The sequence below is a fragment of the Gambusia affinis genome, linkage group LG14 (assembly GCF_019740435.1).
Source record: "Gambusia affinis linkage group LG14, SWU_Gaff_1.0, whole genome shotgun sequence".
Taxonomy (NCBI): Eukaryota; Metazoa; Chordata; class Actinopteri; order Cyprinodontiformes; family Poeciliidae; genus Gambusia; species Gambusia affinis.
Window position 1 is genome coordinate 14,950,218 of NC_057881.1, and position 24,372 is coordinate 14,974,589.

General features: G+C 37.1%; 1 protein-coding gene across 5 annotated transcripts in view; it reads right to left on the bottom strand.

The window, feature by feature from the left end:
- elmo1 (engulfment and cell motility 1 (ced-12 homolog, C. elegans)) overlaps positions 1 to 24,372 on the bottom strand; it is a 103,466-nt gene that overhangs the window by 60,576 nt on the left and 18,518 nt on the right. For 2 of the 5 annotated variants that reach the window (XM_044138682.1, XM_044138678.1), the window contains exon 1: positions 10,035 to 10,234. The exons of the other annotated variants lie outside the window; for them this stretch is intronic. The gene's annotated coding sequence lies outside the window, so the exon portion shown is untranslated. Of the gene's footprint in view, positions 1 to 10,034; positions 10,235 to 24,372 lie in introns of those variants that run through there. 5 annotated transcript variants of the gene reach the window in all.

Below are 24,372 nucleotides of genomic sequence, written 5' to 3' on the forward strand. Positions count from 1 at the left end.
TGAGAGGGCATAAAGAAGCACGATATGGGAGGGAGGCGCCAGCAACCAGACTGACCTGAAAAACCCAGTGGATTTCCAAGATAAGCCAGTTAGAGGACCAGTGGCAAAACCCCCCCCAAAAAAAAAAAAAAAAAAAAAAAAACCGGCCAAATCACAGCCACTCTGAAGCACACAAATGGGGCTTTGTGTGCATAGGGGTGTGTGTGGGTGTGTGTGTGTGTATGCAGAGGGAGATCTAATGAAACCTACTACTGCTCACAGCTATAAAGTGGAAAAGTGGAAGTTTCATACAGCATATACCATCGATTATTTATTATTTATCACTGTCTGGAAAGCTCGAAACATCCAAGTTTCTGATGGAGAACTTGGTTGACTTTTTTTTTAATTTTAATTCATAATGCATAAAATGTATCTGGGACAAATTCCTGGGAGAGCATCATTGAGCAGAACATTTTAAATGTTGATGTACAAATCAACATTGTATATCAGCAATGATGATTTATACAATTGTTGTACATCAGCACTGATGTTGATGTACAGAATAAGTGGGGGAACGTGTCCATCCATCACACACAAAACAGAGAAAACCTCTGCACCCGAAGTCACAATTCAACCAAACAAAACACACAGCTCTTTGTAAATATACAATAATTCAAAGAGAGTATACATAATAATAGTTCCCTATTGTGTGTGAGTCACCCCATAATAATCGACATAACCTTAATTTAAGAGGCCGTTGTCATGGCAGCTGCTACATCAATAGCTTGAGCTTGAGCTGTGATTTTCTTTCTAAAACGGGTGACATACTCAAGTCACATCTGCTGCTCAAGCCTCACCACAGATATTTAAATGAGTTAAACTAATTCAACAGCAGACTGGTTCTGTAATATATGTGAAATACTTCCGGAGATGTGAAAGATTGCCCTTTTATTTTCCACTATGAACTTGTGCTGAAATAAATAATGTTTAATGGTAAATACCAAGGCGCTGACTGCAGCATGATGAAAACAAACAGCTAAATACCGGAAAATATTGGCTGAGACCAAAAGTCTTGGATTGGCCATGTCAAAATTGCAGCTTAAGATAACGTGGCAGAAATAAATCAATTCTGAAGAGTGGACCAAAATTTGTTCACGACGACATAAAAGTGTAACTTCATTAGCATAAACAGATGTTACATTTTTGTTGTGGCCACTTTATAACATAGGGTAAGGTTGATTTAGACAGATTTTTTGCCAGTAACAAATGAGGGCGTAGTCTGGAAGACTTTTTACGTTTCCGAAAAAAAAAAACAAAGAACACAAATAAATTCCAAAAAAGCTAAAACAGAAGAGAAACAATAGATACTTTTCACAGCACTGTACATCCTGTGATACTGTATATATACACTTGTGTGATTTGCCAACTCATCTTCGGCAGATGGAAACATGCTAGTCATCCACATGCAGACGTCTGTGTCAGGAAAGAGAAAAGAAAGAGACACTGACCGAAACCTAACCCCCGCCACAGCCTGTTGAGACTTTAGAAGCAGAGTTGGTCTGATGGTCTGATGCTTGGGTCACCACTAGGGGCCGCACTGAAATGAATCGACTGCTAGGAATCTGTATTCGGGATTGTAAGGCATTTGAGAAGATGAATCAAAGTAACCAAATAGTATTCTTATTGTATCTCTTAACAAAGCCAGGACAAGTTGGAAATTTCTGGAGAAACACTTTTCTGCTCCCCCCAGGCCAAGTTGTGTCTACTGTATTGTATGAATGAAAAATTAGGTACAGAATATAACACATTTTGCTTCAGCACAACTACATGCCACATCGAAGATGGTTAGCACTGCATGTTAGGAGTGAATGCTTTGATTTATATCAAAACCAATGAAAAGCAAAGGAAACCTTCTCAGGAAAAAAAAAGGCAAATAAAGCTACAGTTGAACAACTATAGTTTCTGGATTAAACTAGACTAAATGATGGGTTGTAAATTGATTTTGCAGCAACGTTTCACATTCTAAGCCAGCCTTAGAGGAAACATAGCATTGCTACATTGTAAGAATGAACCAGTTTTGGTTTCTTCATGCCGTTAAAACTTAACAAGGAACACAAAATAGGTTTTTACTGCCCAACAAGCAATTAAAGAAAAACAAAAAATCCAGCCCTTGAGATTTGCAGGAGTTTGCATGTGGCGTCTCCTTCAATATATTAATGCAGCGTTAATTTGCAAAGATAGGTTATGGAATAATTAGTGAATTGAAGATTTTCACACGGTTACCACAGCACAATAGCATTTCTATGTGTTGGAGGTTATCTATGACAAGAGTCACTTACACACTACATAGTTTCTTATTATTTGCCAACACTGTACATGGCGGCATACTATTAAAAAGGCACAGCAAGATTTTAGAAAGTTAGGTTTCTCATACCAGCCCGACTCTCATCAATACTCACACCAAGTTAAAGTCACTTAAATCCTCTTTCATTCCCTTTTTAATACTCGATTTGAACTTCATGCTCATCACTTTTAAATAAGTAAATACATAGAGTTGCAGCGATATGATTCACAGTTTGTGTAAAAACACGAGTCCATAGAATTACCTAGTAAAATGGCCATCGAGTTTGTTGCTAGTTGTCAGATACAAACAGCCATTGTAGGGAAACAAAAGTAGCGATATTCATCTCTGTGAAGGTAATTCAGATTCTCTGCTAAGTAGCTGACTTTAAGCTAGTCACCTGAGTAGATTGAACAATAAACAAGCTAAATCAGCTTGTTATCCTGACCAGAATGGCAAATATATATTATGTTCTGTGCAATAAGATCTTAACTACAAACAAAAAATTAAGTTGGCTTGTATTCTATTTTTCTTTAAGTCAGTTTATAAAGCTTAAAATAACAACACACACATGTTACAAATGTGATTATTATCCATATAATAGTCACCAGTATTAATGGTTCTTTTTTTCTACTTAAAAAAAAAAAAGTGGTACCAAGCAACTTTATTAAATACTGTGAGGATTACATACTATTTGAGCTGTTACAGAAAAAACAACAGAGATCCCAGATCTCTACGAAAGTAGTTTGCCTACCACAACATCACCGAGTACATCTTGTCCTTCATGCAACCGCAAAAAGTCAAGTTCTCATCGAGACCCTCTAATGGACGGAAAACTCCGTCTGTGCACTCAGTAGTCCTCATTTGGATGACGACCGTCAGTAGAAATGCAAAACCAAAACTGGAACCCATTTATATACCTATTTTTTAAAGACATTTTTGAAGATGAAAATTTTTTTTATCTGTTTAAAGAGAAATACATGATGTCCTGCAGCTATTTACTGATCAACAGCAATGACTGAAAATAAGACATTTTCAAAAAAAAATGCAAGGTCATTGTTTCTTTATCAGAGAAAATATTTTCACCTGCAGAGCCCTAGTTTTTTTTTTCTTCCCTGCAATGCATTGTGGGTAGAAGCATAAACTGTGGAGAACGACCCCGCTGTCTGCGGCACAGAAATAAACATGACTTCTATTTGTACTTTTCAGTTCAAACCAGGAAGCAACGTGCATCGCAGTAAAACAAGAAATATATGGATGTGCAGCATTATGGGTTTTTGTTTCTTTATCTTTTTTTCCCATTTAATTGCAATAGCAGACCTCTTAAACTGTCATTTAAATACCGGTGGGTCTAATCGGATCTAATTGAAATTGATCATTTGCATGCAACTGATGAGGGGAGGTTTGTTAGTCTGTTCTCTAAGAGGCTCTCCTCCTGACAAGAGTACTGCAATGCAGCCTGAAGGCTGGCTCCAATAAAAACACTGAGGTTATGCTTTGTGTGTATGAGTATATTATTTCAAGCATCTTGTCATCTAACAGTGACTTCAGATGACGCAAACATGGTTACCCCTCTGGGATTATTGGCTGGTAAGACACACAAACATGCAGGAACACACACACACCAACCTCAATGCTGGCAGTCGGGGCACATCTCTTTAAAAAACAGGCTTAAATCTAATTTAGAGACAAAGCAGAGCAACACACCACCACACCATGAGCAGCTTTACAAGAAAGCCTCATCTGATTAGCATGTTCTTTTTTCCTTCCCTCTGCCGCTCCTGAAAACAACTTCAAAGCAACAAGATTCAGGGTTTTGTTTTTTTGCGTGTTTGACCGTGTATTTACAGGCCTACGGATCTGTGTGTCTTTTCCCATTGTGTCACTCTGACATCTCATCACAGCCGCTTTATTGTAAATGGAGGTTTGATACTAAGCTATCTGCTGTCAGAGCTCATCACATCAAAGCAGGTTGACTTACTCCAACCTCGTTTAGTCGACTGAACTAGTGAAAGTTTATTTTCTGCTCCGCCAGAAGGTCAAAAGAAAAAAAAAAAAAAAAACTCCCAGAGAGAAACATCTCCCTGTTTTTATTTGCTGCAGAGAACTCTGGCTGTCTGGACTCGGCTCAACTTCCCTGCACCCATTTGTCCATTGATTTTGTTTTCTCACATTTGATGACTTGTGTCCCACTGTCCTCTGGATTTCTCTCAGAGTGATACAGTTGTGCAAAGTTAGACCATGCAGAACTTTATCCAGGAATTAGAAAAGATATTTACATTAACTCATTTTCTATGAAAATGCCTCATTGTATCATAAGAGTACATCTATTGAAATGTGCTAGCATAAACATATCCATGTCTATAGTGCAAGTAAATCTCAAAAGAATATTCTTGAAAAGTTATTTCAGAAACTTAATTTAGAAAATAAAACTCATGAATTATTAACTACACACAGAGTGATATATTTTGAGTGATTATTTAGATTAATGTGGAATATTACACCATTTTCAGAAAATCTAAAATATTTAAAAAGTGATTTGAAATGGATGAAAAAATTGTGATTGGATCAAGAGGTTCAAAGCACAAGCATCAATAAACAGTGCAGTGAAAGGGAACGAGCAAAAGGAAGAACAGATGAGAGATGACCACAGACTGGTTGGGCAGAGCTTGGTTTCCCCTTAATAATTCATGCAGTGTTATGTGAGGGTCACCTCATCTGTAGAGGGGGGAGAGAAGGAAAAAAAATAAATAAAGAGAGGATATGGCTGAGAAACTCAAAGAAACATGAGAGGACATGGAAGGAGGAAGAAAGTAAAAGGTAATAAAGCTTAAAGGAGGCAGAGGCTGATAGAACATGACATTGAGCGTAAATGAAAGTAAAACAACAAAAGGCTGCATTGCAAGAGGTGAAAATGCAGCAAATAATATTGCAAAACAAAAACACACAAAGAAAAATTTATATAAAAACAGAACACCAACATTAATGGGGTAAAAACTAGAATGCGTATTTTGGATATCAAAACTTGATTTAAAAAAACCCCTGAAATCTTTCATGTTATATAACAGAATTACTGCAGTTTTTTTTCCACGGAGTTCACAATGAAGAGAAAATGTGTGAGAGCTGCCAATTTATCCTCTGATCTCTGAAGAGGAGCCGTGATGCTGCGAAGGAACATTAGGCACCAGTTTGACCTTTCACCCCACCCGCCTCTTGGCCTGGATGAAGAACCGAAAGGCTCAGTTAACAGACATTTATTAAGTGTCATCCTTTTTTTTTTTCCCCACGCGCCATGCAGATTATGTCAGTCCTGAAATTATAGATGACCTGAGGTTGACCTCCGATATTTCTCTGACATTTAAGCTACCGTGATCTGAGAGACCGGATGCAGGCAAAACCATTGATTCCTGCTTAAATATAGTCTTCATTAAAAACTCAAGGGCTTGTTTTAACTATACAGTGGAATATTTAAAAAAACAAAATAACTGTTAAACTCTCTTAAGTTTTGTTTACATTTTAATCTCCAATTTAAAAAAACAAAAACATGTTTATGTTCAGTATCAATGTTTTTATTTAAATAACACAAGGTATAGATAAGTACTGACATATTTTAGTCCACTTCAAAGTGCCTAACATTTCTAAATTACGTCTAAACTAGATTAAAATTAACAGATTAAAATTTTAAATAAAATAAATGACATGTTTTTTATATAATTGTAACATTTTCACAGGTTATACTAATTCATTAAAAGCTGGGGTGCACCGATTGCAATTTTCTGGCCGATCACCGATTAGCAATCTTTTAAAAAGCTTAACCTGCCGATTCCGATTTTGGCCGATGCCACAATATAGCAAGAAAGTTGTTGAGTTGGCAACAGCGGGGTCACCATTGTTAATTGTAAATGTGCAGACATAACTTGGTGGGCCGGTCTGTCAGTCAAACCTTTCTCACCGGAGAGCAAAGGAGGACAGGGGTTGATTTTTAGAGCTTCGCCAAGCTAGATAAGATCGGTGGATAAGTTTGGCTTCATATGTAAAAATCGGCCGATCACCGATCTATCAAAATTAAGGAAATTGGCACCGATAAATTGGCCGGTTGATAAACCCTTATTAAAAGCCCTCCAAAAAATATCCTTAATTTTAGTTTAAAAAAAAAACAACAACAAAAAAAAAAACAGTTCAGTTGTGAAATTATACTGCACATTAAAAAAAGATTTAAAATGTGCCTTTTTTACACTGTATACAGAAGTTTTATGCTTTAAGTATTCTACTTTCAAAGGTAACATGGCCTAAAGCCTATTCTCACTGCTTGAGTTTGATACATTAAGATCGTTACGATTCTGATGTTTATGACAACTGCAGATAAAAGCAGCAGAAACCATAGCTGCCTAACGCAGTCTATTTAATAAAGGTTTATATATTTTTTTCTTTTTCTTTTTTGAACAAACACTGTTAATGTTCACGTAGGGCACAGTATCTCTGTTTTTTGAGCTGGGTAGGTTTCAAAAGAGTGCCCTCTAGCTCTGCATCTGATGCCTCTGCAAGGGCCCAGCTTGCTGCAGGGCTCCACGCTTGTTTGCTCCATCCTTTATGTGCAAACTGAGACAAAAGGTCACAGACTCTGGGCATGAGGGCTGAGAGCTACACTTGCTTTGATCTTGACACCTTACAACATCTGCACACACATTACACATAGGGGTGATTATATTGCACTTTGTGTGTTTGTATAACACAGCCTTTGGCTCCTGTATGACAGAACAAAGGTTTGCAACTTGCAAGTATAATTTTGATTCTACATGAGCAAGAGTTGTTATTACTTGAACCAGAAGAGGCCTAAACAGTTTCGTGGTCTTACTCAAAGCAATACAAAGTTAATCAGCTTTCCTCATCGTGACATAAAATTAGATTAATAATTATCTAGATGAAGAAACAGCTCTACAAAAATACAAAATTAATTCCATCGTTTATCAGCATGCATCCCCGATGCAATCTGTATCTTGCATATAATGATATACATATCTTTAGATTTTGGCCCTCTCTTCAGTGTGAGCTCACAGTCGCACGCTTTGGTTTTGCTTTTTGATTGCATTTTAAGATTCACTGCTGCACTTGAGATTACTCTCCTTTTGCTGGGCCTGGTTTCTGCAGATTCAATTGTCAGGCAGATGGCCTCCTGCTTATTAAAGCTTCTCTATCCACAAACAAGCATAGAAAGATATTATACAACTGTTCAAAAGAAACGCTTTCAAGAAATGTTGTAGTTTATCCAGATGCAACTTTGAATGTTTTCTTTCATAAAAATTACATCTTTCACTATAGAAGGACAGTCGCTAAGATTGTTGGCACATTTTTTTTCTATACTGAAGATGTCAGTATAGAGAAGCAACAGCTGCCTCTTCAAGGTCATTACTGAAGGTCATTACCTCCTTGCTAACACACTCCTGAAGTCATGCAGGGCTGCTAACAGCCGAAGCTTCTGCTGACATAAATCTGCTCACACTTCGTGACTAGTTAATCAAGTTCATTAGTCTCTCCTCACCTTGCTGATACTTCACTCTTAATCCTGGAGGAATGTTTGTCACACACACACACACACACACACACCCACACACACACACACACACACACACACACACACACACACACACACAGCAGCTGAATTTAGCTAAATAAATAATGACTGAATCAAAGAGATGGTGCCGACTGAATGTTTAGGGCTTAGAAACTTCCAATATTTTAAAATATACAGTAACTATCTATGATATTTAAGGACACATGTTTTAAATTTATACATAGATGGATTTATCAGAGGTCAAAAACACTGAAGGACTTGTCACAAGGACTGCACTCAGAAAAAAATCCCCCCAAACCTTAAATGACATCAAAAAATCTCCCACATTGTAGTACGTACTTTGTCTGGCAGCATAGAGCAAAGATACATTTGACAACATTTATCACAGTCAGGATAAATGAAGTTTGCCACAACTGGCAGCAGGTTTTAAAGTTAGCACTCAGTTGATCTGCATCGCCTTCTGACATATTTTATCTTTAAAAAAGCACAACATGCATGGTAGGTGTTTGGTATTTGAGAGATGGAGGTTTTGTTAGATTGTCACAGGAAGAGAGAAGAAACAAGGAAGGCTAGCTTGAAAACAGAAAATTGCTTTTGTTCCCACTCGCAATTGGGGTTGGAAGCCATTATATTTGCTTTTTTATCAAAAAACAAAAAATTTAAAATCTTGTGATAAAAGTTGTGATTTATTATGATAACAATTAACCAGTTCTTACAGTTAGTGGGGTTCTGACTGTATGTCACCGCATCCAGTTAGGAAGTAATACATTTTACTTCTAATTTTAACTGTTGTTATGAAAAAATTTTCAGTGTGTGTCCCTCATCCTGGCTGAACATCTGGCTGCAGTGAGACATGTGGGAACTGACATTGTTTCAAAAACGGGAGCTAAGAGTAAAAAAAACAAAAATCAGCGGCTTGAAAAACTAAAATCAATTAGTTAGCATTTAAATAAATGAGGTATTGTCTTTCCTACTTGGTTCAAAGCTGTAGTTCTTCCCTGCTAACATTTACAATAAAAAGAACGGGGGAGGAAGGATCAGCAAAAACGGCTATAAATACAGACAGAAGACAAAGGGGGAAAAAGGTGAAGTCTGGGGTCATACTTTAAGAGCGTGGCGTTCAACCAAAAGAGGAAGTACAATCCTCTGAGACGAAACCATATGACTGCCAACAGTTTTAAAAATACTGGAGCTCGACTAGTTCCTCCCAAATAACATTGTAGCGGATGGGTTACATCTTCAAATCTTTTGGATGTTAAACAAGAAAGACTACAACATCTTGGTGACTCTTGCTGCTGGGTCTCTTTGTCAGAAACCAAACCCAATTATCACAACACCACCACAGCCAGGATATCCTGTCAAACGACTCTTCGTGCTTCCTGTAGCAACTCCAGCAACGCAGTCAGTGGAGCACGACAGGAGGTGACATAAAGCAGCAGTAGTGCTCCTCAGCGAGCAACACACCAGGCTAAATCTGCGGTATACCTCCAACACGTAAGGTGAAAGAGAGACAGAGCAATCCGCTGAGCAAGGTACAAGCAAACCCTAAGCGCGCTGATGTGATCAGGGAAAGCAAGCAGATTGAGGTAAACAAGTGAGTCAGAATCAATTAGAGGTCCTTGGATGACGTTCTGCAAAACCCAGTTAATCACAACATTGGAAGCTATAAAAAATAAGAGGTAGGAAAAAAAGACTACACTTGCCAAAAGTGGAAAAAATGTAGGGCAAAAATAAGGGCCACAGGAAAACATGCAATCCATAAAGAGCATTTGTGGGGATCCTCATATTGCCTAGTAATTACTTTCCAATAAGTATGGCCTTTTTCTCCCAAACCACATTCAGAATGTTTCCATCCTTCAAATCGTGATACCTCAGAAGCTCAAACCACTAAAATCTCATGTCTAATTGATACAAAAGGCTTCCAACACTTGAAACATAGATAACTTTTGCACTGGGTCAGTCAAAAGCATATAAACTGCACTTATAGATTACAGCTACTCCAGAATATGCATCTAAATGTAACATTTGTTTCCAATGACAGCACTGTTGAAGAAAGTAGATCAAACACAACCACCACACCCTGAGGCCTACTGCATCCTGCGCTGCGTGAAGGAAACATACAGCAAAGATGTGAAAACTTACCCCCCCAAAAACTTGACAGCCAACAGGACAGCGAGTCTTTCTCAAAAATCAACCTGCTTCTCAAAGATGCGACAGCTTTGCGACAGAAAACAAAGAAAAGCTGCTTTCTCTAAGCAACTTCAGACGGACGGAGAGCTTTCAGCATCACAAGCCAAAGGCGAGAGCTCCACAACGGTTTGTGCAGTGCTTCGGGTAGAGGAAAAGAGCAACCGAGAGGGTTCTGAGAGACACAGAAGGAGGAAGTAGGCGTTTATTGAGAAAGAGGAAACAGGTTTGTTGGTGAAAAGGCGCCAAAGTTTAAAGAAGAAGTAACATAAAGTAGATGCTGACATAGTTCTTATTCATGTGCATTAATAAACACCAACATCTCAAGAAGAAGAGAAATTTAAATCCTTGTGAAATGTAATGTGCTCTCAGGTCTTTTTTAGCAAAACATGCCTTTCTATGAAGATTTTGTTCATGCATTATTGTTCATAGTTCGCAAATCCACCACACCAGAGCCTGAGAAGTTTAAAACTTTCTGGTTCAGATATTAGGGGGAATTTTTCTGCCATAATCCAAGAGCTCACATTTTGAGTCTGAAAGCAGGTTCAAAATGTCTTTGTGCAAAGACATGTTTGAGAACATGTATTTGTTCTCAAAACTTTGCTTACTTTTGCTCACTAAAGACATGAAATCCTGCTTTCAAAGTGAAAATGTGTGCTCTTGGATTATGGCAGAAAATTTCCTCTGTACGGATAGTTTTATTCTGTCACTGTGGTCACTTCTACTCTGAGTCAAAACTGGCTCAGTACCCAGCTATTCCTCTATGAACGGGATGCAGGAAAAAAAACCAACAAAACAGATGTTTACTCCACCCAGGATGAGGTCAGCTTTGGTTCCTGCAAGCCCCAAAAATGCAAACATTCGAGATATTTGCTTCCAACTTGCATTCCCAGAGCGAATCTTTTCTTCTTCCACTCCAGCAACACCAGTAAAAACAAACAAGCCAGAGCAAGAAAATTATATCCCCTCTAAGGTTTTGAGTCAAGTGAAAAAATATGAGAAAGCAAACAGAGGGTAAAGAGTGTATGGCTGCAGTGCAGTCAGTAATTTAGGCAAAAGAAAGCTTAAATGTTATTATGACCTTAGAAAATAAGGCTAGCTACCCCAGCACATAGCAAGATAACAAATTAACCACATTTATTTAAACAAGTTATATTTGCAGCAGCTGGGAAGCATAGTGATTATGCTATAAATGTTTGCTTAATTTTTTGTGTAGATAACATTCAGCCAAGGTTATTATGTTGTGAGAATCACTTTAAGTCCTGACCACGGTAACACAAACATTATGGAAAGTGGATATTCTCTGCACTGTTTCACTTCTCATCCACAAATAAACAGTGGAAAAAGAGAAGTTCAAAAATGTTTCATGAAATCGCAGCCTTTCCGTTTAATTGTCTCGTTATTTTGCCATTCAAGCATGAACTAGAAAGCATATTTTTACCAAAAAAAGTAGTTCTGGATGATTCCTAGACGGTACGGTCTTGTTTTGTGTTAAGTTGTGCAACCACTGACCTGTGTCCCTTTTTTATGCACGCCTTCTCATCTTCACAGAGGTATTCATTCCCACAAGGAGCAAATCTCAACAATGGTATAGACTAGGCCAATGTCTTTGATTTTCTTTTAAATATCCTGCCTTTTAGCACCTCTCCTCACTCTCATTGTTTGCCTTAAAAAGAAACACCAAACAATTTGTAAATTGATGTTCCAACCCTCTCAAAGCTGTCACCCTTGACTGACCACAGTCAAACTCTAAATTACTGTGCTGAACTGCCTTAATCAGCCCCGTAAACATGTCACCTTGGCGTAAACGTCTCACCACTTACTGGTGACTGGTACCTATACATGTCTGATTCTGTCTCTTTATTCAACCTGAACAAAGAGCCTGAGCCTGTGAATTCAACCCAAGAGACCAGTGGGTCATCAACCTTAAAAACCACATGACAACCTTGTGGCCATAAAGCCATAATGTTTTCCCTCTTTAAGATGCTGACCACTCAACTCGTCCACTTTACACCAACTTACAAACATAGTGATTTTCTGGATGTAATGACAAATTAATAAAACAAAAAAAAACAAAAAAAAGAAGAAGTCACATTCATTCGATGACAAACACAGAATCGTAAACATTTTCACACTCGTATGACTGTAAGTGAGATGGTGTTAATTGCCCATTCCGACATTTTGAAGGGGGCTGGAAACAAACTCGTAACCTCTCAGTAGGGTGAAGCAGCCCCTTTGGCTAGAAAGGAGTTCAACTGGCATCATTTCACACCTTCGTGGCTATGTTAATACCTCCCTTTGATGGCTAGGAGACACATGAGGAGTTTGCACCGCCCATCCCCTCCCCCACGTCCCTTTAGTTCCTCACAGTGATGAAGGAGTCTCAAGCCTGACTTAAAAGTGTCACAAAACACAAACGGTCTCCATGTGTCTGGGATTTAAGGCGAGCTTCTCAGCCTCGTAGGTGTGCTGTGTGTCATAGCTTTGTTCATAATGGCTCATTATTTTACTGTGTAAAACAGTGTCACAGCACAAGGACTATTCATTAGTCATCGGAGCCTCAGCTAAACGCTGCCTTGTTTGTTTGCCGTCGTTTACTCCTGGAGGCTGAGTCAGGGTTTAGGCTTTATCTTGTTGTCGTTTTTTTTTTTAACACGGTCCTCGTTGTTCAAAAAGGTTAAAAAAATGACGAAAAATGGGATGCTGGTCATTTTTGGTCACTTATTATCCATTTCTATGGTTTTTTTTTTTTTCTTCTTTAAAAAGACCTACCAGCAGGGGAATACAGGTGGAAATTTAGAGCTATAATCTGGTATAGCACACCTCTCTTCTTGCAGTTAGTGTCTATTGTACATCGTCTCTGTTTTCAATAAATAAATTAATTGGAAAATTGTACTTGTGGCGTTTTGGTAATTTCATAAAGAAGCTTTTTGTAGGAAACCAAGCCTATTATTTAATGTAATTTCCTGCCTTTACTCAAAGGATACAGTGATGAAATTATATAATATCTTCAAGCAGGTCGTCATTAATGTTTTGTCATGTTGTGGCAAGTCAGAATTGGACATGCGAAGAAACAAAGAAAAAAATCTCCTAAATAATTACCTTAGCTATGGCTTTAGACTGCCTAACATATAATATCCTTTCAATGGAGATCAGCTAGAACATGTTAGACAGTAATCCTGTTCAAATTAAGCAATTAACAACCACAATGTAAAAACTAACATTGAATCCCACAAAAATAGCAAATAAAAATCAAATTTTGGAACAATTTGAGTCTAAATGACAAACAGTGAAGTGGAATAGGTTGGGGTGGACTGAAGATATGTAAAAATGTTATTTAAAGAATTAAGAAATGGGAATTTAATACAGACTTTCCCGAATTTATATGAACATGTGCAACGTTCAATCGTAGAAATTTGCTGTCAGCAGCCAAAGACTCAAAAGAGTTATTAGGAAATAAAATTTAAGAAATTCTAAATCATTTGGCATGATTGAATTTCATTCTTTGAATTGTGCATCATACATGATTTTGATGCCAACTGTCTAGTTCCCAATCACTGTAAATTCAATGTTTGTGCAGCTGCAAAAACAAAACAAAACGAACAAACATAATTCTGCATGGATGCATTGAGGATTAGCCATATTTTCTGCCGATTAGGCAATGCAACTTGAATAATAATTTTTCTCATATTGAGAACACCTGAGCCTTAAACGTTGCCTGCATAATAATAATAAACAATTTACTCTGCCTATTTATTGTCACAAACCGGAAAATACAACCCGAGTAAGAACCACAAATAATTATCTGTAATTTTTTGTTTGTCTCACTGACGAGAAGCCATTATCAGGGAGCCGTGGCTCTGCCTGCAGCCTGCATTATGACTGCTGGTTTGTAATGTTGGTATTTCAGGAATGCAAGCTTATGGTTGCACTCATCCCTAAATGGCTCTGGATGACGGTGGCAGCATAGAGACGAAAACGTAAAGCATAAATGCGTGTCTGAAAAAGTATGTCAAATGGAAAATGACATCAGCCGGTTTATTAAGGGTTGGGTTTTGTAACTGCATTTTTCTAATTTACATGTTTTCTTTTTCCTTTTTTTAAAACATTAAATGAATCAGTACATTTGCACAATTTGCTTAAATTATATGGTTTCTGGAAAAGATATGAGCACAAAACCTCAGGGGATTATCTATTATTTAACATACATCTAAATGTATTCCACTTAAGAATTTAACCTTTAATCATCATTTCAGTAACATACAAACATAAGATCACTATAGTTCATATGGTAAATGCAAAAATATAGAAAAACAGAAGACAGGAGCCCTTTTTGTTTCCAAATTGCTCATTAAACTATATACATCTTCACTGAAAGTCACCGCATATCACTCTGCACTTCAAAGCAGGGCAGACTATAAAACAATACAGCAACTGCATCTGACTCTACATTGGCTTGTTCATACAAAGTACATAAAAACAAATCATTTGGCATAAAAAAAAAACAGTGCTTCTGGGTCTCTCTACAACAAGGACGAGACAATTAATATAGCTGAAATAAAAGAACATTAGACAAAAAACAAACTGGAATTAAATCCCAAAAGATTTCTGTGATATTTGCCTCAGAGAAGCAGACAAAACTTCTCTCAGAACCTGTGAACAAATGTTAAAAACCATAAATCCCTTTTTCTTTTATTGATCAGATTTTTGGCGCATCACATAAAATCCCAATAAATAAGTAGAAATTTGGTATTGTAAAATAAATTGTGAAAAGATTTAAGGAGTATAGATACTTTGCTTCTTCCATGGCACTCAAGCTGGCCTTGTCCTAGACAGGCATCAAAAACTTACTCTGGTCTGGCAACTTAGTCCAAATACAATGCTATTTTAAGACAGTGTCAGCATTAGCAACATGGTTTTATTCTTTTATTGCATTTACAAAGGTTGAGCAAAACATTCTCCAAATTTTACCTTTCATTTGACGTCAACAGCCAGAGTGGGAAATGGAGAGCAAAGAGCTCTCAACAGGCACCAAAACCGCTAGCTTCAGCACCTACTTAATTGGACCAAACACTCCTGGGTGTATCATGCGGCATGAAATGTCAGGCACAATGTTTTACCAGAGTCTTACTGTCTACGGTTTGTTTAAATATCCTCCTATTATCCTAAAATAACAACTGGATTGTGTTCGCATGGGCTTGTGTGGTGGTGACATCCAACTTATCTAACAGTGCAATTACCAGAAAACAGGTTTTATGAAAAATGAGTTAACATTGTGCAAATGGAATAGACAAAATGCAAAACATCACCTTCTAGAAGCAGGATCTCAGCCAGTTATGCAGTCACTTTTTAAAGATGCAGCGCTTGATCTTTTAAATAGCTAGTGGATACCATCACCGGGTGCTTTATACCTGCATTTTCTGGTTTTGCCATTTCAAAGGGAGTTAATTACTTGTAAATTACATGCTCACTGCTACAGTCAGCGTCACTTAGTTCAGTCACCTAGACATTTTCATTTTCTTTATTCTGCGTCTGTAATAAGAGGGAAAAGTTGAAAACTAATGTGGAAATTATGCAAATGTCAAGGCAGAGGGAAATGATGGAAGTCAATGTCTATGATTCAGAGGGAGGCACTAATGTCAACGTACACTTACTAACATCAATTATAATCACACGCTCGAGTGAGCGAGCAAGATGGAAATACCAAGCAGTACTTCCCCTGTTAAAAGAAACAAACAATTACTGTCATATCAATAACTATATTACCTATTCGGTTGTATTTAAATGTATTCCATACATATACAGTAATATTTCTTTTTTTTAAAAAGATGAAAACAACTTGTTGCTGCAACCAACTTCTCATATCATACTTGTGATGTTTTATAATTACTTGGGAGTTCAAATAATTGCTTTTCTCTTCAAAATAGATAAATTAGATCACATTTGACTTGTTTGGCTACCATGTGAATACCATAAAACTGTGCTTTCGCCAGCCTATCCTACCGTGTTGCAATTGGTTTCAATGCAAATCTTCTGGATGAAGCAGGAAAAACAATGTTGTATGCTAATCTCTGCAGCAGATTTTCCAACTAGTTATAGGCCATTGTGGAAAGAAATCAACAACTGGGGGTCAGTCATGCTGTAAAAGGAAGGCCTCAATTCATAGCAGAAAATGTTAACCACCTTTGTGACTTCAAATAAAAAGTCAAGAAACCTCAACATGCTCATGACGTGATGTGAATGGTTAACCATATAAGGAAAACACATCAGCATACAAACGCCAAACCTCGGACATTGTAAACCAAACAATGTTTTTTTGTGTTTCTACTGTTGTGACATTCAAATATTTCTAACAGGGGGGAAAAAAAAGAATAAAAGGTTTTCCATTTCCTCTGCTGAAAATGATCAGCACATAGCAAAGCTGCACATTATTTCATGTTGTATACAATATTTTACTTTAAATTATCACTACTTTTATAACTACTTTTAAAATGAGTTTTTGACAACCAATAATTAACCCAAAAGTTTTAATGTCAAACCTCAAACAAGAGATTACAAACAGGTCTTTTTTTCCAACTCAAAAAAAAAAGAAAAAAATATAAGCACCTCCACTTTCAACTCCCCAAATCTATGGCGTATAAAGCTTTCCTACTTTACCGTCACAATAAATAATAGAAACATTAATGTCCAGGGTTAGGGCTGAGACTGAGAAGAAAGTTTTGACCCATAAAGTCTAAAATAATAAATATTATTTGAGTAAACGGCTAGACAATTGCAGTGGTCAAATGCAACCATCTGGACAGATCCTAAAGCATTTCTCATGAATGAACAATGTCCAACTGTGTCATTATCCATCACTGATTCATCTCTGCGCAGGATCATTTCAGATATCTTAAGAGCTTATAAAACATAATCCGCAACATTGTACCAAAAGCGTATATTTAAATCCCTGTCCACTTTCAGTGCGCATAATTCAAGAGCATTGCGTAAGGTAACTATTATACATGTTGTTTTTCCTCTATTCCCCTGCTAACAGAAAAACAATAGGCCATGTGCTCTGTTCAAACCCAATGTCTTTCCTCTTTGGATGTAAAAATAACATGCCATCCTCCCACATTGCATAACTCAATATCAGTCAGCATCGAGGGCGGCAATGAGAGCTTTAAAACCAAAAAGAGGCATGCAATTAGGTGTTTACCCTGGAAGCCTTTTCACTGTCCGTGTGGAAGAGGGAGAATGAGCGCGAGTGTGAAATAGTGGGAGAACCCACAGGGTTACTGAGTCACTGACGATGTGACCCTGTGCTCTCAGGCCTTTTGGAAGCAGCATAATCAGGTTAAACACCCACTCTCTCTACAGTGTATTTCTGTCAAACAGGAGGATATAGTACAACTGACGTAGGGCAATGTTTGAATCAGTGGCCAAGAAAGCTGATCTGGAGCAGGAAGCTTTTATAACAGCAAGAAACACAAACACACACAGAGAAGGTGAACGGAAAACTGAGGAGTTTAATTTAGACATTTTCCAGGCGAAAAATAAATTAATGTGGAAAAAAAAAAATCATCCAATCTATATGACCATGTATCCATCCACTTGTCCATCCTCAGTCAATGTTTGCCCATTCATCAGTTCGTCCATTTTATCCATGTAGCTTTTATAAATTTTTCGTCTGTCTATGTCTATTCATTCACGTTTGTTCATCCATTATCCACGTATCTGTCTAACCAGTCATTCTTACATTTCTTTATCCATCCTCCGTCAAGCTATTTGATCATTCATCCATTTGTCCATCATCTAATCAGTCCATCAACTCGTCCAGCAATCCATCCATCTGTTTCTTATTCAACTATTTGTCCACCTGTCAATTCACCTGTGGATTCATCTCAATCCACTTCGTCTTCCATCATTCATCCATCGATCTGTCCATTCAGATTCATAAATTCAAAGCAAACTATTGGATTAAAAAAGAACTATGTTTGTGTCTGGAAAAGAGTTTAAAAGTGTGTAGAACTGGTACCAATAGCTTTCCAACCAATAAAAATAAATACAGTGAGCAAAGATAAAGTACTATCTCTCAAAAGGTTAGGTTTGGGAAATCAAATAGTGGCTAATCAAGCAGAAAGAGAACATAAATTATATTTGCAGATAGAGAAGTCAGAAATTGTACTCTTCCTAGAAGGGAATTCTAAAGACTTAAGGTTGGGAGACAAACATGTCAGCTATGCTGTGTGCATCCTCAGAGCCACAGATGCTGGGGCCTGGCTGCAGGCCTCTGTGGCCTTACTTGGCTCATTCAAAGGAATGATGCTGGATGAGAAAGCATGGATACTTAAAGGAACAGAAAGGAATATAAAAATGAGCAACAATGTACCACTGTATAGTCATCATCCATGAAAAAGATTTTACCAAGTAATCCTGACATCGTATACCTGGAAAATAGTTAAACTTTATAGTTTTTCGTATATCTTTGTGAATCAGTGGGTTGTTTGCCAGTTGTTTGCCTTGTCTAGGATTTCACCATGCAGTCAAGAAACTTCTATTCAAACTGCAGCCTCAACTTTTCCCTCCATACAGGACTCTGAATTCATTTATCCTTAAAAACTTGAACTTGGTTCAAGCATACCTCTCTTGTTTCAAAACGTAGAAGTTTGTGTCACAGAGGACATTAAAGTGCTTCAAAAGCAGCAGAGAGTAGAGAGGAAGGGGGTGTGGGCCTCCTTTCTGGATGATCACCATGGACAATAGTGATTAAAGCCTCTGGGGCCACGTTTCATGGAACAAGTCATCCTGAAAAAGTTCACTGGACCCCTTCATCTGTGCATGTTTGGGTGAAAGGGGGTAAATATGGTGGGGATGGTAGGAACCAAACAAAAAACCCCTGTCAGGTCATGTGACTAAGGAGGGGATAGATGGCGCATTTCAGTTGGTTAGAGAAAAAAAGTCATGGAAACAAGTCTGTAGTGCCATTGTGTCTCTGAGAGCCTGTATGTATATGTCAGGGTATGTGTGGCTGTGTTGGAGGAGGTGGAGAGTGATGAGTCCTTAGGAAAGACCACCGAAGCATTGTTCATTCACAACCAGTACAAAAAAAAAAACATAAAAAAACGCCTCCAACATGGAGTGACCTTGACTACTTTGGCAGAACAGTCAGCGCATCAGAGCATCTCCGTTACACCCCCTCTCAGTCCAAGTGGGCGCATTTCAGAAATACCTTTTTAAACATAAACTGACCCATTTTTTTATTTATCACTATGTAGTTGAGATTATGAAACTGGGAGAAGTGAAGAAAAAAAAAAAAAAAGAGATAAGGACAGACATTAAATAGTCATGATGAGCTGCAGCCCCACGCCACCATGTGTGACCAATCAAACCAGGTTCCTGCCAGGCGAATCAATACCTTTCCACTTCCATATGCCGGCTACACTCTGGCTCATACAAAGTCTCCCACAGCAGCAAAAATATCTCCCCTACAAAAGCAGCGATTGTGTAATCAAATTGCTTTCTGGTTGGTTCTTAAAATAGGCCAGAATTCCTGAAAAACAAACTTCCATTCACTCAGCTTTAGCTGGCACGGATCGTTCACTTCAGCAAGGTCAAGTGCAACAGTCATCAATTTTAGAAAAAAAAAAAAGTCTTAAAGCTCCACTTCCTCAAAATATGCTAAAATTACAACTCAGAAGAAGGAAGAATGTACCAGACAGTAGGAAAAGATGCACACAACCTAAAGATCTCTGATCCCAGCAAACAACACAGCTCTTGAGGGATATTCCTTTAACTAGATAATCGTTGCCCATCAGGAACTCGGCGTTGGCACAGCTGATCAATGAAAACAAAAAGCCCCGGCGTTACGGGAAAAATAAACCAGGCTGGAAAATGAGCTGTGCCCTCTCTTCCGAGCAGACAGCGAGTCTCAGAATAGAGATGCGGGGATTATAGAAGAACAATGCTGGAACTGAAGGTTTAGTCTCACTCATTTTAGAGAGAAAACATAACTCTATACTCCCTGACATCATGCGCAGCGTGGCAAAGAAAACTAATTAGCGTTTGGTCAACATAACCTCAAAAACAAGTTTTAAAAATCTTTTTTTTTTTTTTGCTGCAGGCATGTGTCATACAGTCTTAACAAAAGTTAAGAAACACAGCCTTGCATTTTTTTTTTTGTCATATTACACCATGGAGTCGCTGTGTCTTGTTGGTATTTTATGTGATGGACCAATCAAAGCAGCATATAAGTATTAAAAAAATTGGGACATTCATATTTATATATCCCCTTATAATCAGATACCCCCAAATAAAATTTAGGGCAACTACCTTTAGAAGTCATCTAGTGATTAACTAGATTAAATAGATTCCTGTATTGAATTTAATCTAACACAGCTCACCATTCCCACTGGTGGAAGTGCAAGTGACAGATGTAATTGCAGCAAAAGAGATTCTACAACGTATTGAGGGGAGAAGGTAACAAAGAATTCAAACCATATATTATTTTGTTAAGTTCATATTCAGGTATCCTTTTTCCTCCACTTTGCAATTACCCTTTAGTTTGTTACATAAATATCTTGTAAAACAAACTGAAAATTGTGGTTGGGATGTAAAAAAAAAAAAAAAAAGCAAAAGTTCAAAGGGGTTTTAATAATTTTGCAAGCCAAGCATTTCCATAACTGGTTTCGCTATTGCTGTTGTAAGCCCTTTGTGAGAAGATTATACAGACATCCTAAAAAGCACAAAGTAACACAAATCTTTAGCTTTTACACAAATCTGTGTAAAAGTGATTTTTTTTAAATGTAAACTCTAAAGAACCTCAAAACATTTTAAAGCAGGCCAGGGTGAAAACAGCACAATAGCTTCAAACTCTGTAGGGCAATCCTCAAACAATAATCAGTAAAATAGCAATTGTAAATAAAAAAACAAAAAAACTAAATTATTATATTTTCCTACCTTATTCAGTTATAGTACAATAAGAAAGACTGACTTTAAAGACCAAATTTGTGGGGGAAAAAACATTATACACAGCAAGCATAAAAAGTAATGCTTGCAATAGAAGCTGGTTATAAAAAGCTGAAGAATTATGGCTGCAGTCTTTGGGTTGGAAACTAAAAGGTTACAGCTAAGCTGATGATCAGATGGCTTTTTTAGATCTGCTTTGTTACATTACAAGAGCTTAAAACCTCCCGCTCACTGCAAAAGCAAGGACAGCATGTGTTACAATGAGATAAATGTTACGCGAAGGATTGTGCACCCGGGTCAGGGTATTTCCACGACAAATTGTTGAAACACCAGGTATATTACACCATTTCACTCAGCATTTTAGATAAGCAAAAGTGATCAGGAAAATCCTGACAATCCTATGCACAGAAAGATGATTTGTTCATATATTATTGCGATTGAAAAACTGAATCTGGGGCTCAGAGTCAAATGAGGATAGGAATGAAGTCTAATAAAGGCAAAGGTTCTCTCCAAGTATTCCTGCTTCCTCCCACCGTTCCAAAACAACACTATAAGGTTAACTAAACACTTTAAATTGCCCTTAATTACGGTTTTTATAGAACAGTGATTCTTGAGAAGTGGGACAAAATGGGTTTAAGTGTCTCCCCCGCCCAAAAAAAAAAAGTTATTATTCCTCAAGCTTATGCATTCAAATATGACAAATAATGTTTTGGAAATGCAAAGACGCTAAGGTGCAGGGTCCCAGTAGCAACATTTTTATTTTTTTTTTTAATTTGAATTACATTTTCAATGGACCTAACCCAGAACCTTGTCATCACCATCTGACAAAAATAAATATAAAATTATTTTTTAATGACTCTATTGGTGATATTTTTACTCAGTTTTACAGACAAATGCTTCTCAAGAAACAAAATAAATATTATTTAAAACAAAAAACATAAAAGTCCATCTGTGCATGACACAGAAGTGACGGTGGTGACAAACTATTGAGTAAAAATAAAAACTTGATACATGTGAAGTAATGACATTATGTGAAATACATTAAAATAAATTAACTACACATTTAAGTGAGATTTGTCAACACTATCACTGAAAGAGTCACTACCTCAATTTATATGATGTTACTCTGATGGAGGCCATATTGTAGCTCATCAGGTCCATGAAATCTTTACAGTACAAACACCAAAGTTAAGCATTTATTTCACAATATTTCATCAAAGTTTTTTAAATTGTCAGTTATGGTGTTGACATATCACGGTTGTGACGAACAACTTCGGAATAAAGGAGAAGAAAAAACTAAAGAATAACAAAAGCAAACCAGCGCTGCTTAGCCCTCTTAGCAAAGGAAGAGAAAGGAAGAAAAGGAAGTGGTCATGGGGTCCTCAGAAGTTCCGATGGCCCCCAATAATGCCTGATTTTTTTATTTATTTTTTTTACATTCTTTTTATGTCTGACAGTGTTGACAAAAACGTGGGACAAATTTCAATGGAGTTGGAAAATATATAAAAATGATTTTTTATTCAATTTATTGATACTTTTAGAATTATTTATTTGAATACTTATTCATAATTGTCATAATATATCATCTTAGTATTCCTTTAATTGTTTTAAACTATTATAATGTATTGAGTTCTGCTCCAGGACAAGGACTTTTAAAGACACCATCCATCTACTACAAAGTTTAAAATAAAAAATATTCAGCAAGCACCAGGAAAACATACATTGTTGTGCTCACATGGTTAGTTTAGTTAGATATTGTAAAAAATTACATTTTGTGTATATTTTATTCAAATTTTGTGCTTTATCTGTAGGACCGGTTTTGTCCCTCTTCTCAAGAATCACTGAGAAACCTTTAAGGCAAGATATCTGACAAAGAATGTTTTCCTATTTCTGCTATTTGCTAATTACAAATGTGGCTGCTTTGCTTTTTCTCCCTTATTATACACTTCAAATACTGTACTTCAAGCCAATGAATCTTATAAAGACATTTTTATTATTTATGCAAGACTGTAAAAATAGCACTTGGTTCAAGGGTAACAAGAATGCATGGTTAAGTATCTGGGCCTGTTTCCCTTTCCAAGGCCCTTTGGGAAGCTTGTTAGAAAGCATGGGAAAAACCAGGACATTTAAATAAACTCTGTTACCTGTGTCAGAAAAATGGTTATGAGTTATAATTGGGTCAGGTTATAAAATATAGAGTAAAATAAATGAAGGAAAAGTACGTCGGACACAAGGGATGGGAGATGCAGACTTAAAGGAGGTGTTTATTATAAAAATGATAAGTGATGATAAAAAGCATTGTGAAATTTAGCAAATTGTTTGGAAATAGATTGCATGTCTGAGACTGAATATTGTGACAGCCAGAGCCACACAACACAAACACTGCTATTAAAAATAAAAATAAATACATAAATGAATTTATTTTTTTATTACTGAATAGGCTACTTCAGGAAACAGTTGCACTTATTTTAAGAAGTGCAACTGCATTTATTCATGTTTTCAGAAATACTGATAGATATTGCTATTCTAAAAAAAAAAAATTTAAGTAACAAGTAAGTAGTTTTAGAGGTGTGTCAACATTATTGTGTAATGTTTACTGCTGGCACAACAAATTAAAAATTGTTATGGATGATAATTATTACACTAATTGCCCATCAACCTTCTACCAACAATCATCTCAGTCCCAGAACATAAATCCTCCAGAAAACGTGAGGTGAGCAGCAGAGAAAAGATTATGAGAGAGAAAAACTTTGTTTCCTTCCACATTTTTTTTCTTTTACTTATGCGATGTTTAAGTTAATACATCGCATAAGTAAAATAAGATGTATTTTACTTATACATCGCATTTCCATACACATCTTTTCCAGGGTCGTCTGGGGCGCTGTGCGATTTTCATTGCTTAGGAAAAAACAAAAGGTGAGGCAGAACTGGTGTCATTTGCAAGCCATATTTTAGTCTCACAAACTGCTAACTGCAGTGGACATTATATACATCTTATACACGGAAACATGGTCTCCACTTAGCTAAATTCAATAGCTAAGAGGATTACCATCTCCACTGAAGCACGTAATAACCAAAAGGTCATGCCATAATCATAACTCACCAATTTATAATCCGTTGCTGCCTCTTCAGTGGCTTTAAAATGTGTTAAGACCTAAACTGCCACTACGGCACATTTTTGAGAGCATTCCCTCCACTTAAGTGCCAGTTTGACCGTCATTTCGCCCAGCTTTGAATGCTCTATCCCCTGTTGGCTCGAGCTAGCCTAGATTGAGATGCGCAAAGATTCATTGCTATTTTTACATGTCCTACTTGAAATTAATGTAGCAGATTCTCAGAAGAGGAA